At 32.3% G+C, this 17,348-nt stretch overlaps 2 long non-coding RNA genes across 2 annotated transcripts; both read right to left on the bottom strand.

Moving 5' to 3' along the window:
- Nucleotides 1-6,751: 6,751 nt before the first annotated feature.
- LOC111531124 lies at nt 6,752-8,441 on the bottom strand. Its single transcript, XR_002728145.2, has 2 exons — nt 8,228-8,441; nt 6,752-7,021 (listed from the first exon to the last, which is right to left on the bottom strand). It is a non-coding gene; the product is annotated as an uncharacterized LOC111531124 (long non-coding RNA).
- A 431-nt stretch (nt 8,442-8,872) lies between these two features.
- LOC111531125 lies at nt 8,873-13,230 on the bottom strand. Its single transcript, XR_002728146.1, has 3 exons — nt 13,171-13,230; nt 10,734-10,799; nt 8,873-9,561 (listed from the first exon to the last, which is right to left on the bottom strand). It is a non-coding gene; the product is annotated as an uncharacterized LOC111531125 (long non-coding RNA).
- Between the last annotated feature and the right edge of the window lie 4,118 nt (nt 13,231-17,348).

A 17,348-nucleotide genomic window follows, 5' to 3' on the forward strand; every position in this document is an offset into this window, starting at 1 on the left:
TTGACACGCTTGCACATTTTTGAGATCAGATCTTTCTTCCTATTTTAATGATCTTTTCACTGAGTAAAATCTCTCAATGTATGTTTGTATTTGAGGTGATAAAAGATCCTTGCCTAAAACTTGTGCCTTGGTCAAAGTTACGCATATAAAAACACTTTGCCAAAATTGTTCTAAAATATATCATCATAATTTTGAATAAATTGCTGATATCTCTACCATTTCTTTCTTAATTCTAGCTCCGATCTCTCATCCTAAATTATTTTGCTAGATTTCCAGTGGTCTTCCTTATTATCTCTCTGCATGCTCTCTTATCTTAACTGCCATATTCCTGCTGTTATAATATGCCTAAATACTTGTCCAATCACTTGACGTTTTAGTTACATGATATTCTAACTGTCTGAAGATTGCCTGTATTTTATCCACCTATCTCCAAAAATAGACAAAAAGTTCTTGAGGAGTTCAGTAGTTCAGTTCTAACATTTAACTTGCTTCGATTTTTAGTTTAAATGCATTTTCAATTCTTGCTCTAAGTTAGCATAGCCAAATTAATTTCTTCAACATCTTCCACCTAAACCAAACAAACCATATACATGGCAAAATTCCTTGGGAAAAAAAGAAACAAATACATAAATAACTGCCAATCATTATCTCTTTTTTGAAAGGCATAAAAGTGCTTTGCACTTTTATTTGCTCATCCAATCCTGACACGTTGCACTCATTTGTTTTTTCTCTTTTGCTGATTTGGTCTCTCATTCAATCCATCATTAAACTTGTTAATATCCTTTACAAAGACTCCTTTTACACGTTTAAGTCTTTCTATAACCTATTTCAGTCCCCTCCTTAAATATAGCCTACATATTTCATTCACATTTATTGTTCCAAAATAATATTTTAAATATATCCTTTCTTGATCAAATATCATCAGCTCTTACCTAATGCCTAGAATATCAAGTTCAGACTCTTTCTCATATCATTATTGGCAACAGAGATTTCGACTGGAATAAAATCTACAACTGCACTGAAAAATAATTGAAATCCTATGGATGATTTCAACAGTAAGTCACAGGACAGTGTTCATGTTTTTAAAAGTTTACTTTGATTTGTAGTGAAAAACAATTTTTTTTCCTAGAAATACTATTTTTTTCCTAGAAATTTGAAACAGTTTGTGTTGCATATAAATAGGGAAAATTGAATTGACTTTCTAAAAATGAAATTGATAACATTTTCCTCTCTCATTTTTGATACGATACTAGCGATTTTTGTCCTAACTATTTATTAGAATTACTTAAGACAAAAATTCTCAAAGTTATTGTGTTATACATCACATAGGAATATTATTAAAATGCAGATTCTGATTCGTTTGGTTTAGATGTGGTTTAGAGTCTACATTTCTCACAAGATCCCAGATAATGCTTGTGTAGCTTGTCCGAAGATTAAATTTTAGGAGGCAAAGTTTTAAACAACATCCAGATATAGCTTTAGCGGAAGCGAAGCCTGCTGTCACAGTTATGCACCTTTCTGATCAAGGACTTTTATGTAATATTTCCTTCAATAGCCTTACTAGTTCTGCAAAGAGTACAAGTATTATCATAATACCCACTGTGTTGATGAGGAAATTGAAGTTTGGAAAGGATTAGTAATACTTCAAGATCATGAAAATAGTAGTTGTCAGGAGCAGGATACAAACACAGGGATTCCCCTCCCCAGAGCTCACCCTTTTAATCATAACAGGACAGAAGATTTCCCTCAGAATCATTTATATAAATGAATACATTTCAAGGAGCTATCCCAGGCTACATTTCTAAAGCTAGAACTGTTTTATGACTTGCTTATGTGTTTCTTCTTTCTAACTGTCAGCACTGATAAGTTTGAAAAGTAAAAAAAAAAAAAAAAAAAAAAAAAAAACTCGACTCATCTTACCTCTATAAACATGTCCTGTGATTGCTAAGCAACAAATGACCAAAAGAAATTCCTACAAAATACTGAGAATGAACTCGACTGGATTATTTTACGATAAAGATTGTGATGACAAAGTAATCAGGAAACATGTTAATTAGTTTAGACATGTGAGAATAAGATGAGGGAAAAAATTATGCTACAGTAACCAAGCAGAGAAATGATTACATCTTTTTTTTTTTTTTTTTTTTTTTTTTTTTTTTTTTTTTTTTTGAGACAGAGTCTCGCTCTGTCACCCAGGCTGGACTGCTGTGGCCAGATCTCAGCTCACTGCAAGCTCCGCCTCCCGGGTTCACGCCATTCTCCTGCCTCAGCCTCCCGAGTAGCTGGGACTACAGGCGCTGCCACCTCGCCCGGCTAGTTTTTTGTAGTTTTTAGTAGAGACGGGGTTTCACCGTGTTAGCCAGGATGCTCTCCATCTCCTGACCTCGTGATCCGCCCGTCTCGGCCTTCCAAAGTGCTGGGATTACAGGCTTGAGCCACCGCGCCCGGCCAATGATTACATCTATAATATGTTTGTGTGGACAACATTCTATTTTATTTCAACAACTCTATGTCCAAGATGAAACAACTCTGACAAAAATGATACTAAAATCCTTCCAAAATTTAATCTATTTCCTAGGAAATAGTGATAACTGACATAATATAATTGGAGCCATTATATATTTTTATAAATTTTTCTAAAAATTATGATTAATACTGTGCTTTTAATTTCTTCCCTGGACTTTAAAATATTTTAATTCATAAAGTAGATGTAAACATTTGCCAAAATTCTGTAATCTCTTGATTACTACTATATAATAAAATAATTCTTATAGTTACAGCCAAATAGTTCTTGGTGTTTAGTATAATAATATATATCATACATAATAACTGGATACTTATATTTGGAAATTCAATGTACTTCCCTGGAGTTCTTCAAGTCTCGTATTTTTCCATGGAAGCCATGTGTTGCCATGATTGCGTTAGACAGAAATGAGGAAAAAAAAAAAAAAGAACTTTCACTAAGTTCCTAGATAAATTTGTTCAAAAACTAACCAACTTGTGACTGGTTGGATAATTCAGACACTTAGAACTCAATATTAAAAACTCATTTGTAAATTGAAGATAAATTATAAAGCCTAATCCATTGTTTCTGTGTGTGCCACATGGACCATGAGAATCACCATCAGCAGGAGCCTATTATAATGAAAATTCTTAGTCTCGCTTTCCAAACTTGCTGAATCAGAATCTTGGGGGTACACCAGAAACTTTCATTTTAACAGTATCTCTAGGTGGTACTTTCTGTACTGTAAAGTTTGGAAAAACCCATAGTCAACTCACAAATGCATTATTTGTCCTTAGACTTCATCCCACAAATAGAACTTATGGCTTAATGTGTCAGATTTATTAGGAAAATATTTATAAGGTAAAGCTTCTATGTTATAATTGAACAGTCCTATTGGAAATAATCGTTATTCTCTAGGTAAATACAAAAAGATAGATTATTTCTTAAGGTGAATAAATGATTCAATTCAAAATAGATTTATTCTAAGCACTGGAGATACAAGGTTTCTTCTCGTGCTCAAAATAATACAATCTCTCGTCACTTCTTAATGGAAAAGAGATATATAGTTCAGTAACTTGAAGTATGTCTGACTTTGAAGAGTAAACACTGTTTTGGATATGTTTGAACTGTCAAATGATTTCCCTCCTTTCTTCTTTCTTTCCTGTCTTTCTCCTCTACTTTTCTTTCACTATTTATTTCTTCACTAACCATTTAAACAACAATGTAAGGCACTGTTGTATTACTTCTATCATATTCATGTTCTAGTGAACACAAAGCAAAGTAATAGTCCAAAGATATTGACGAACAATAAGCTACCGGGTAAAAATGTTGATATATTTTAAGATAACATTTTACAACTACAAGTAAACTTAAGTCATCTATATTTTGTGTTGGAACACCAAAATATAGGCATTATTTCACAGATCGTTTCCTGTTTACCCAGGTTAGGGAGTGTGAGAATTGTGTATGACAGTTTGAACAAACATAGTGGACTAGATACGCAGGAGTGACCTTCCCTCCAGGAACAGTAGGCCATTTTGGAAGACTGATGGATCAGACATGTCTCATCTTCACATTTTATAATTAAATAAAACAGTTATCTAATTCTTTATAAAGAAACACTATGCTCTTTGAAAATGCAATGCCTTTCATTTATAAGGGAAACGTGAAAAAATAGTGAAGGCTTTATCACACGCATGTCATTAAATTGATGTCTTAAGGATGCAACCTATGAATAGGTATTTGCAGTCATATTTATGCTGGGCTTTCCTCTTATTCTTCTTCTTTTCTATTTCTACTATGATGAAAGTATGCAACAGTTTATGAAAAAATCTGTGATTTTTATTTACATAAAAATATATTATATTCCAGTTTCCATATTAAGAGGAAAAATACCTCAAATGACAAATGTGAAACAACACTGGACTGTATTCTATATAAGATGAAACATTCTAGACACTGGTGATACACAGTAAATGCTCTTTTCTGCTCCTAAGGAGGTTACAGTTTAATTTATAAAACATACAAGGTTAAAGGCAACTGCACATCAATCTAGAGGAGTGTTTATTATATAAGTCTAAATTGAGAGAAGAAGGAACTCTTCTTCCCACACATGAACTGCAGACTTTGGAGTTATCAGCTCATTGATTTTAATCAATTATGAAAATGACTTATGAAAAGAAATCATACAAGAAAGACGTGTACAGCCAGAAAAAAAAAGAAGGTTGAGAAAAGATCCCATAGATAACACCAATGTAGTATGTGGGAGAAAATAGAAAGCCCATGAAAATCTCTGAGAAAGAAAAGAATAGTATAGTATTTTCAAGCAATATACATACATAATAGAAGCAAAAGGGATGAAATTTCAAAGGGAAAATGTTAATCACAATGAACAAAAGTTGTAGAGAAATAGGGGATTCTGTAATTTCTTTAAACGACAATTTAGTTACCTGGACCATGTTATAATAATAGTTGAAAGTGAATTAAATAAAGATATATATTATATATATTAATATATAATATGAAATATGATTTATATATTATATGAAATATGTATTTCATATATATGAAAAATTAAAAATATAAATTATTTAAAGGTAAAGATTAGGTAGTTTTATTATTATTTTTAGCATCATAGTATTCATTTGAAAGAACATCTTAGTTTCAAAACTTTCTCTGAAAATAAAGGAGAAAATGCAAAACAAAGAATAATGAAAAAATATCTTTGGAAAACATGAGGGTCATCTTCACCTTTAAGACTTTGAGAATTAGAAATCTGGTCAGATATAGATTAATTTATTAAAAGTGAGATTAAGAAGTTTAAGACACTTATGCCTAATGAATTCATTTTTCCCATCAAATACATAGACTATTGTTGTTGTTGTTATTATTATTATTATTATTATTATTATTATTTTGAAATTGACTACAGAGTGAGATGAGTTGGATCCTTCAGAAAATGAATATTGGGGCAATTTATTTTAGGTTGATGAGAGAGGTATTGCATCAAATACATGGAAAAAACTTGGTGAGCAATGTAGTACTCCAAATTTAGAAAACAAAAAAACACATTTTGTCTATATATCTAGGTTTTGATAAAGAAACATATAAAATTTAGGGATTTATAGGATTGAGATATTAGCAAGTAGGGTTACCCAAACCCAGAGCTCACTGGAGTTGTTTGAATTATTGCAAGTATATAGTGAATGAAAAATATGAAGTACTGGCTTAGAGGAAAATAAAATAAATTGTAAAAGGAATACATAGAATAAAAGGACATAAAAATAAGAAGGACTCACAGATTTCTGTAAGGCCCAAGTGTGGATATCTATGATTCAACCCTTGATTCCGTTCCAAAATATAAGTAAGATTGCATCTTTCTCCAATGTCATCCATCTCAAATCAAAGACTTAACATGGACTACAAAGCTTTAATTACCTGCGTATCCCTTACACTGTGAAGTAATTTATTTTGATCCACTTGCCTTCTCTGTCTATATTGGTCTCCTTGAATTTGTCCCTAATGAAGCAAACATGTTTCTATCACAATAAATTTGCATTTGCTCTTTTTCTGCTAGAAAATTTATTTCTCCATATTCGCTCTCATGCTTAGTTCATAACTTTCATAAAATGTCACTATATCAGAGAGTCTTTTGTTGACTATCCTGTTTAAATTTGTTTCTATGCCCTAGACATGTTTATACTTCTTTAGCACACTTATCATTGCCTAAGATACGTACTATTTATTTACTTCGTATCGCATCTCCCAGTTACAATGTAAACTCTCTAAAGGCAGGACTTCTGTCTCTCTTTGTCTGCAGCATCGAGAAGACAGCCTGACAGCTGGGGTCATTCAATAAATATTTCTTGAATAAAAGTCATTGCTGAAAATCTAAAGGAGGGCATTAGATGGTTTATATGCAGAATGCCTACACACTGCTGTAGAGTGACATGGTGGTTATCTTCTGACCTACAGGGGCTGAGATAAAAAATGTGAGTGCTTTGGAGGCTTAGCAACTGTGGTGTCTCAAAGGAAACCATAGGCAAATCAAATCTTGGCATAAATAGCTCTAATAATAGGTGAATTTGAGTACCATGTTTGTAACATATAAAGTATGACAGACTCAATTACAAATAAGGACCTCTGACATTATGTGTTTCAGTCTGTGCTAGTCAAACCGGGAAAGAAGATGATGAAAGAAATCATTATTCCCATAAATAGGAAAAGGAAAAATAAGGAGCATACACATAAGAATGTGCTTGAAATTTATTGCTTTTAGAGAAGAAGTGATTTCTATTATTCAGAAACAGTACTGGAAACAGCTTAACAGTTTAAATTGCAATTACATCACCAAATGATAATTAAAAAGGCAAGTATCCTGAAACAAAGAGTACACAGTAAATTATAGTCTGTTTTTCATTTGCATTGTTCTTTGATGATTCTTCAAAAAGTGGTGGTAGTGTGATATAGTATGAAGGATGAGAATATGTATGTAGAAGTTGTATTTGCCAATCAAACCTGCACAGAGAAAGAAACATTATCTGTAAAATTTTTACCCCTGTAAATACATTTATATTCTGGCCTGGTACAGAGTAGGTACTATATAAAATTTTACTTTATAAAATGCAGGGCCCAAAATGATATTTGACACAGAGTAGATAATTAAACAGTTATTAAATTGGTACCTGAATAAATAAAAATTATCATTCAGCATATATAATTTAAATTCAAATTTAAATTGTTTTTCTATCATCATACTATTTTATTCTTCTAGTTAAATATAGTCTACACATTTCATTTATATACATTTCCCCTAAATAATATTTTAATACATCTTTCCTTTATTAAATGTCATCAGTTATTACCTAAAACCCAAGGGATCAAGTTCAGGCTCTTCCTCATATCATTAATGGCAATAGAGAATTGAATGGGAATATAATCTCCCAAATGCACTGAAAAATGATTGAAATCCTTTGGACTGTGTTAACTTTGAATTGTAGAACAATCCTCCCTTATCTCCAACAGTTTGCTCTATTTTGTAGTGAAATATTTAGTCTTTCATAGAATTTAGAACATTTAATGCTGTGTAGACACAGGTGAAACAGACTTTCTAAAAAGAAATTGATAACATTTCCATATTTTCTTGTTAGCATTATGTTAATAATTTCTCTAGTAATTGCTTAGTAGAGTTACTTAGGGTATAAAATGCAAATTTCTCACGAGTTCCCAGATGGAAGCTTCTCCAAAGACTGCATTTTGGGAGTGAAAACTTTAAGCAACATCTAGGTACAGATTTAGTGGCAGGGAAGCCCTGCAGTTATAACTATAAACCTTTCTGATCAAGAGATTATATGTGATATGTCTTTCAAAAGTGTCACCAATTCTAAAAAGTATATTTCAGTGTTACAATACACAATTTTTTGATGAGAAAACTGAGGTTTGGGAGCATTAGGAGTAGCTCAAAGTCATGAAAAAAAAACTAGTAGTTGTCAGGGCCAGGATACAAACTCTGGTGTTCCCCATCTTATAACCCAGCCTTCCAACCATAGCAGGACAGAGACTTTATCTGAGAAGCATTTATATAAATTAATACACTTCAAGGAGCGATATCAGGCTGCTTTCTTATACTGGAACTGCTGTTGATTTCATGGTTTGTTTTTGTTTTTCTTCTTTTAACTGTCAGCACTGATACAGAAAGTAAAAATGTCACTAAACCCATCTTACCTCAATAATCACGTCCTGCAGTTACTGATGATATTAAAAGGGATATTGTTAGTATTGTGGTTGGTATGGTTGTGGGTATACTGGTGGTTGTAGAAATGCCTGATAAGGGCCATATCTACCATATCCCCCTTCCTGTATACACACAAGAAGAAAGAAAATTGCAGAAAATTGAGATATTGACAGTGCAAATGTTTTTATTAGAAGCTCGGATTGTTAAAGTTTTAGGAACTTACATATTACTTATAAGATTTTTTCCAAACTTTTAATTAGATTTTTCTTTTTGATTATAAACACATTCTGAAAGCAGGTCAAAATGATTGAGTATTTACCTTTGTACTGTATGTTCACAGTTTTGTGGTTTTATTTTACATGCAAGAACACTGATTATAGGCTACCACTCCAAAGAGGTTTTAAATTTTCTTCAAAATATTACCTCCCAGCAACCAGTTTGCCCACCTTTGAGTATTATGGGAAGGAGACATTTACTAAATTCAGCTTATGTGGTGACAATTTATGTGGTCACTCTTTTAATGAGTTTACTGTCTCTTATGATTCCTACATTCTTTAATACTTCTTCCTTCTGTTGACACAAATAACCATCATCCCTTTTAGAGCACCTTTTTATTTGGTGTTACTTTAATCCATGTATTTACTATATTAGCTAGGAGATCTTTTGCAACCCTATCAGGTTGACATTATATGCCAACATACTGGGACATCAAGATACATACATACATTAAGAAAAAATGTTAAAGAAATGAAATTTGCTATCTCATTTATCATGGCCTGTTTAATTTAATGAGTTTATTGCCCTCAAAAAAAATCAGAAGATGCAAACTTACCATATTTTATGTGTAATTATCAGCCTTTATGCTCTATGAGGCATGTATTATAATTAATAGAATTGGAATTTTAAGTATTTTTTAGGTCAGTGTGATTACTCAGGAGATGATACTTGAGGGCTCAGAGAGTAACTGGTTTCTTCAGGTTGACATTATGAGTTTCAACTGAAATGTTGTTAGGACACAATACATTTGTGACTGTTACTTGTGTATCATAAATAGATGAAAACAAGTACACTTTTGCAACTACTATGCATATTTGAGAAATAAATATTGACCCTTCTAGAAGAATAAGTAATCAGAGAATAAAATTTATTTGGACTATACAGCATTATCAGAGAATACTTACACTGACTCTTCTCAATCTACGAAAAAATTTCTGTGAAAAATGAAGAAAAGCTTAATAATTCAATACAAATGTAGGGAGGACAAAACTGAAAACAAGTTTTCCAGTGAATGAAAATGACTCACCTCTTCAGATGAATCAGCTCCCTTAGAAAACAGAAAATGAGACAATAGTTATTATCTTAATGTTATAATTCCAGATTGAGTACAAAAATGAACTCAGCAGCTACAGTTGTGAGTAAACAGGATGTAAGCAAATCATTGATAGACACTAAATTAGTTATTTTTGCTTTATGACATCTTTAAAATGTGTCAAGAGTATGCTTTTCTGTAATTAGTGTGCTATATTCAAATATAAATTTATTTTGATTTATACTTTTTTTGTGTGTGAAAGGGAGTAAATAGTTATCATTGGTGAATGAAAAGTGAAACTGTAGTTTTTCATTTGTTCTCAGTAGCTCGAAGGCTACCTTACATATAACTTTTATTTACTGACAGAGACAAGCATTATCTTTTTCTCTGTTTTCCTTACATTTTTATTTTTTATTTTTCAGACACCTATCTTTTTATAACAAATAATGTGGTATACTATGATTTTATAATCAAATTAGTTTTTGAAATATCTATTAGAATTTACCAGATAAGTTGGAGTATTTTTATTTTTTCATGGCCAGTTTCCTACTAATGTCATAGAAAGAAAAGGAACTGGAGAAAGAGAAGGAAGTAAAGTAGAAGAAAGAGCTCCAGAGAAGTCAAGTACTTTACCTAGTGATACAGAGTAATAAATGACAATACAGGCTGGGAACTCATAGCATGTAATAGATCTGAAGTTTTGTTTTAAAGTTAAAAATAAGCAGCTTTATTTTGGAAAGTACGTGCTAAATAACTGTGAACTAATTTCAAGTTAGGTTTTGCAAGAAATGACTTGAAAATTTCTTTGACATCTTTTAATACTTGAATTCCACTCAAGTGCACCTACTTCATTCCTGAGATTTCTAGCTTCAGATGGTCTAGAGTATTACGTGTTTAAAGATACTTTTACAAGCTCTCAGTTCCACATATTTAAGAAGTTCAGTAAAACTTTATTTTATTTCACATTAAACTAAATATACTTTAGTGTCTGTAGGTGAATAATGAATATTCATTCTAAATGCTTAAAGAACGTATGTAGGTTAATATAAAGTAAAGTTCATATGGAAACATTCAAACATATAAAACTGTATTCAAGTAAACACCAACATATGCCAGAACACAAAGAATAGAGAGACTCTTGGGATAGATACTGAGAACATATTCTTCAAATGTCCTGATATACTTACAATCATGGAAACCATGACAGCCAAGATGAAGGCAAACACAAAGAACTTCATAGTTGGCTGGGTTCTCTGAAAACATACGTGGAAATTCAGTGTCACATTTTTTCTTGTATTTGCCCATCAAAATTTTATTGATTATGCTATGCTCCAAAGCACTGCCAGATAGAAAGACAATTAAAACCCATTGTCTGACATAATGAAATTTGGAGACTTGTTGGAAACATTGATAAGTAAAAGTGAGAGCTCCGATATGGAAATGCTAAGGCATTAGAGAAACACAAAAACCAACACCTTATACAGACCAAATGAATAGGGGAGTGAAGGTAAAGAAGAAAGTAAAGCTTGAGTTGGATACTGTGGGATGAGTAAAGAGGTGCTGGGCAACTACAAGAAAATGAAAAAGAGAGAGGATACCATATTGAAAGTGCAAGCAGTTCAAAATATAGGGAGGATAAAACTGTAGATAACATGATTACTTGATTACTTAGGTTTTGTAACATTATGGGGCACCTTAAATAATGGCATTAGGGATGATATTTAAGGTACAGTGTAAAGAGATGTTTGGATATTAGAATGACAAGAAATGGGCAATCGCTTTATAATAATGTCACTGAAAATGAGCCAGATTTCTGTCTTGAGAGTTGCAAAAATGGTGTAACCTTCAGTTTAGAACATTAATGATATTGGGTAGAGAAAGATCAAACTGATAAGAAGTCACAGAGAAAATATTCATACCTCCTTTGAGAAGTGGAATTGGTGAAGAAGATTTAATATTTTAAATAATCTCATTCAACAAAATTAACCTAATCTGGGACTGTGACATGTTATCATAAACATGTGTAACCCAGTTCCTTGGTTATTAAACAAAAACAAGTTAAACAGATTATTTATTTGTAAATTATAAACATCTAAATAGAGATATTTTCAGTGAAACACATAATTGCCACAAGACTTACAAATAAATGACATTTTTACCTGTTTATTGAAAACTATAGAGTAATCCATATAAAGGTAATGATCTTCATTATTCTAATCTCTTTTACCAATAAGTTGTGATAAAACATTACAAGAATATGTTTTACCTAATTATAAAAAAATTGCTGTTATTAATAACCCCAAATCTCCAAAATATAAAGCAGAACTCATTATTTATGGCATTTGCTTTTTTACTTATTCACTGATTTGCTTCAATTATTTAAATTGAAATTTCTGGCCGGGCATGGTGGCTCATGCCTGTAATCCCAGTACTTTGGAAGGCCAAGGCAGACAGATCACCTGTGGTCAGAAGTTCAAGACCAGTCTGACCAACATAGAGAAACTCCACCTCTACTAAAAATAATAATAGTAATAATTTAGCTGGGCATGGTGGTGAGCACCTTTGTAATCCCAGCTACTCAGGAAGCTGAGGCAGGAGAATTTCTTGAGCCCGGGAGGTGGAGGTTAAGGTAAGCTGAGATTGCACCATTGCACTACAGCCTGGGCAACAAGAGTGAAACTCTGTCTCAAATTAAAAAAAAAAAAAAAAAAAAAAAAAAAAAGGAAATCTCTGGTATTAAGAGCAACCGTAAAAATAATATGTACCTTGGGGTTTTTCTATCACCTGATAGATAAACCTACCCATCAGTCATTTTATGATACAAAAAGCACAAAAACTTTAGTGTTTTTAATACCTATAAACTGTATTGAAAGTATGGAATCAAAAAATACTTATAGAAGAGTAGTTTTCTGTTACTAACCTTGATAAATTGAAAGATGGATATATAGACATAGATGTATAAATATATATGCAATGGTTTAAAAAATATTTCCCCAATGACAAAATAATAAAAATATGAAATAGTAAAATCTTTCTTTTCTGCCATATCACAACTGAATGAAAATAACTTCAGTAATACAAAACAGTAAGGTAGAAAAGCATAACTGTTATATAATATTTTTTATTATGCAGAATAACATAACTGTTTAAAATGATGGGAAGGTCAATGCAAAGGTAGTGAGATATGTTTACTTATGGGAATAAAGTAAATTTTTAAAAGTTAAACTTGTGAAACAATATATACATTTATAAAAAAGAGAACATATGCTATTTTATTAAAATATGAACTTCGAATTTAAGTTAAGGGTAAAAGTAGTAAGTAGGAGAGTAGATGCCAGTATGTAGACAAGGAAATAAAGAGCTTTTTAGAAAGTTCCATCAGGAGAGAAGCTGGAATATGTCTCCATATTCCATATTATTTACTTTGCATGATGATTGCTGATTTCAATGTATAGGAATTGAGATTCTCAACTTACCTTCAGATCCTAAGAGGGTCATCATTTCTCTCAATTGTTTATGAGAAATTATCATTACACAAATATGCATTTTTATAATTAGTTTTCAAAAGATTTTAGGAAGCAACACTCTTAAGATATCATATTCGATTACACATGAACATATTACCTTTTACCCAAGATGAGACTACAGAAGTAGTGAAGTTGAAGTGAAGCTTCAAGAAATGATGTGCTTCCCTAGAGGGCCAATGTATTTAAACACTCTGAAATCCCCTATTTTTTTTTTTTTTTTTGTTGTTGTTGTTGTTAAATAATGGCAAATACGAGACCATATTATGGAAACCAAAAGTAGTGCCCAAAATCTGTCTCTACAAATGATAAAAATAACCCTAATAAAGTGATTTTGCAATAGATGATTGTGAAGACAAAGTAATCAGGAAACAACTGGACCCATTGCATGTTAATCCCAGTGTTACTCTAGCCATGAGTGAGTCAGACGACGGAAAAGCATGCTGGAGGAAACCAGGCATAGAAATGATTGCTGTGATAAAGATGTTTGCACAAGTATGTGTCCAACGTGGAACAACTCTATGTCAAAAAGAATACTTACCATGTCATCAAGATTTTACATGTTCTCTGATAAATGATAGTAACTGGCATAATAATATTATAGTCATCATATGCTTCAAGAGTTTTTCTTTGAATCATTATTTATCTCATACTTTTACAATCTTCCATTGAATCTGGAATATTTTAAGTTACAAAGTGAATGCAAACATTTGCCAAATTCAGTAATCTTTTGGTTACAATATGATAAAAAGTTCTTATATTTATGGTGAAATGACTCTAAGTGCTCAGTGATATATATCTCACATATGACTGAATATATATATATATATATATATATATATTTGGAAATTCAATTTAATTTCCTGGAGTTTTTAAGGCTGCATATTTCTCCATAGCAGCCATGTGTTGACATGATTACACTAGAGTGAAGGAAAACAATGTTTTAATTACATTCCTAGGAAAATTTGTGTAAAAATTACCCTACTCACTGCTGGTTGGATAATTCAATGTACTAAGAACTGAATATTAAAAACTTATGTATAAAGTTGAGGTAAATTATACAGCCTAGTGCATTGTTCCTCAGAGTGTGCCACATGGGGCCATCACAGACAGCATCAGCTGGAGCCTGTGGAAATGCAAATTCTTAGTCCCACTTCGCAAGCTTGCTGAGTCAGAATCTTGGGGTTGCCCTAAGTAGCTTGCATTTTAACAGTATCTCCAGGTGATTCTTTGGGTACTGTGAAGTTTGAAACAAGGCTGGTCTCAGTGGCTCATGTCTGTAATCCCAGCACTTTGGGAGTCCAAGGCAGGAGGATTGCTTGAGTATACAAGTTGAAGAACAGTCTGGGCAACAAAGTGAGACCCCATCTCTACAAAAAATAAAAACAAAAAATAAAAAAAGTAAGCAACCACGTATTTGTCTTGTGAATGCTTTAGTTATCCTTAGGCTTTATCCAGTAAAGAGAACTTGTGGTTTAATTTCATATCAGATTTTTTAAGAAAGTATTTATTAGGCAAATTTTTTATGCTGTATTAGAATAGCCTTACTGGAAATTACGATTACTCTCTGGGTAATATACAAGAAAATAAAAGTCATTTCTTAAGGCAAATAAATAATTCAAATCAAATTAGATATATATTATTCTTGTTCTTTTGCCATGAGATTTATAAGCATTATAGATACAAAGTCTCTTCTTGTGTAAAACAAATACAATCTCTTTACATTTTGAGTGGAAAAAAGTTACATAGGGTTCAGTAACTATTTTATTTTTCCAGAGATGGGGTCTTGCTGCATAGCACAGTCTTGAGTGCATTGGTGAGATCATAGTTCACAGATGCCAGGAACTCCTAGGCTCAAGTGGTCCTACGACCTCAGCCTCATGTTTAGCTAGGACTACAGACATGTGTTACCACTCTAGGTTAATTTAATTTAAATTTTTCTTTGGTAGAGACTTGGTCTTGCTGTGTTGCCCATGCTGGTCTTGAACTTTTGACCTCAAAAATCCTTCTGCCTTAGCCTACAAGTAGTACTGGGATTGCAATCATGAGCCATTGTGCCTGGCCCATGGTTCAGTAACTACTGAACTATATCTGATTTTAAAAAATAAATTCTGCTTCGATTACTTGGGAAAAGTCAAATGATTTCCTTCTTTTCTTCTTTCTTTCTTCTCTCTCTCTTCTCCTTTCTTCCCTCTGGTTTTCTTCACTACTTCATTTATCCAATAATATTAGGTACAGTTCTAGTAGATCTAAGGTATGCATGTTCTAGAGAACATAAAGCAAACTAGTAGCCCAAAGGCACTAATAAGCAAACTACATGCTAAGAAATATTGATACATCTTAATATGCACGCTTTAAAATTACAATTAAACTTAACTCATCTACATTTTATGTTGGAATACCAACATGTAGGCATTATTCCACTCATCATTTTCTGCTTCCCCAAGGTAGGAAGTGTGGGGATTAGGTATGATAGGTCAAACAAGGATAGTGGACTAGAAACACAGGAGTGACCTTCTCGTGTTAGTTATGGTCTCACCCTCCAGGAAGAGTAGGCCAATTTAGAAGACTGATCAACCAGAACATGACTTCATATTTTATAATTAAAGAAAACAGATATCTTATCCTCCATACCAAATACTATTCTCTTTGAAAATGTCATGACCTTTTGTTAAAAAGGAAACATCAACAAAGGAGCACTGCTTTATCATAGGTGAGGCAATACAATTTTTGCTTGAGGATGCAACTCATGAATGGATATTTGTAGTGATGCTTATGCTGGGCTCTCCTCAATCCTGCTTCTCCACCTTTTTTACTGCCATCTCCTTCTCCTCTTCCTCTTCTTCCTCTTTGTCTTCCTGCTGCTCCAGTTGCTGCTCCTCCTTCTCCTTATTCTGCAATTCTCCTATGATGGAAAAATGAAACCATTTATGACCAATATCCATGATATTTATTTATTTAACTAAAAATGTTACATTATGCTCCTGCTTAAATTACTAAAATGAAATATATGTTTGACAAATGCTGAAAAACATGATAATCTACTAGATAAGATAGAACGTTGTTTATTCTAGAGACACGGCATGACAAGCTTTACTGTTGTTCTTAAGGAGTTTACAGTATAATTTGTGAATCAGACAAGGATAAAGGCTAAGACAGAAACCCAGGAAAGGGCTAATTACATGAGTCTAAAATTGGTAGAAAAAGGTCAACACTGGAGCTGCAGATTGGGTACTTATCATCTTATTGATTGTAACCAAACTATGAAATTATTACAGCTTATACAATCAAGATGTGTAGAGTCAGAAGAGAATAGGCTGAGGACAGATATCCTACTTAGCACTGACGTAATGTGTAAGAGAAAATAGAAAGTCTATGAAAAAAAATCTGTGGTGGAAAAGAATAGCAGAAGAGGTATTTCTCGGCTGTTTATATGTTATGGAAGCCAAGAGGATGAAACATCGGGAAGGAAATGTTATTTACCATGTTGCAGTGACATTAGAGGTTGCTTAGTTTGCTTCATGTCTTTGAACTAAAATTTTCTTATTTATAAAGTGTTACGATAATACTTGAAACTTCAAGGAGAGTATAGAAAAATCACATTGTCAATTAAAATGACTGAAATGCAAATATTAGTTTATATCATTATTATAATTTTCACCATTATAATCTTCATGAAAGAGAACATCTGAATTTTTAAAATTCTCCAAGTATAAAGGAGGAAACACAAAACAAGGAACAATAGGAATATATAACTCTGGAAAAACAGAATCATGTCAATGATCAAGATGTTGCAGAGAGTTACAAATTTGATCAAGTATAGATTAATTTACAAACAAGTGAAAGTACAGAGCTTAAATGGGTGAGATCAAATGGGCTCAGTGTTTAATTCACAGTAGATTTTTTTCTGGAACTGACTACAAGGAAAGATGAGTTGAATATTTCAGAAAACTTCATGATACATTTGGACATTTTATTGAAAGGAAAGGGTGAGAGCTATAAAACTAATTACAAGAGTAATATTTGCTTAGCAACATTGTATGCCAAATTTATAAAACATAAAATAAATTCTTCTCTTTGTACATTTGAGTTTTCTTGGTAGAGCTGCAGTGTAAGAAGATTTAACAATTTGTAGGACTGAGATTTTAGCAAATATAATTACTCAAAACCAGGCTTCACTGGAGTTAGTTATTGCAAGTATGTACAATAATATGAATCATATTCAAATCATAAATATAAAGTTCTAGGTTAGGAGAATATGGAAAAAAGAATGAATAG

Source organism: Piliocolobus tephrosceles, chromosome 3 (genome assembly GCF_002776525.5).
Source record: "Piliocolobus tephrosceles isolate RC106 chromosome 3, ASM277652v3, whole genome shotgun sequence".
Lineage (NCBI taxonomy): Eukaryota > Metazoa > Chordata > Mammalia > Primates > Cercopithecidae > Piliocolobus > Piliocolobus tephrosceles.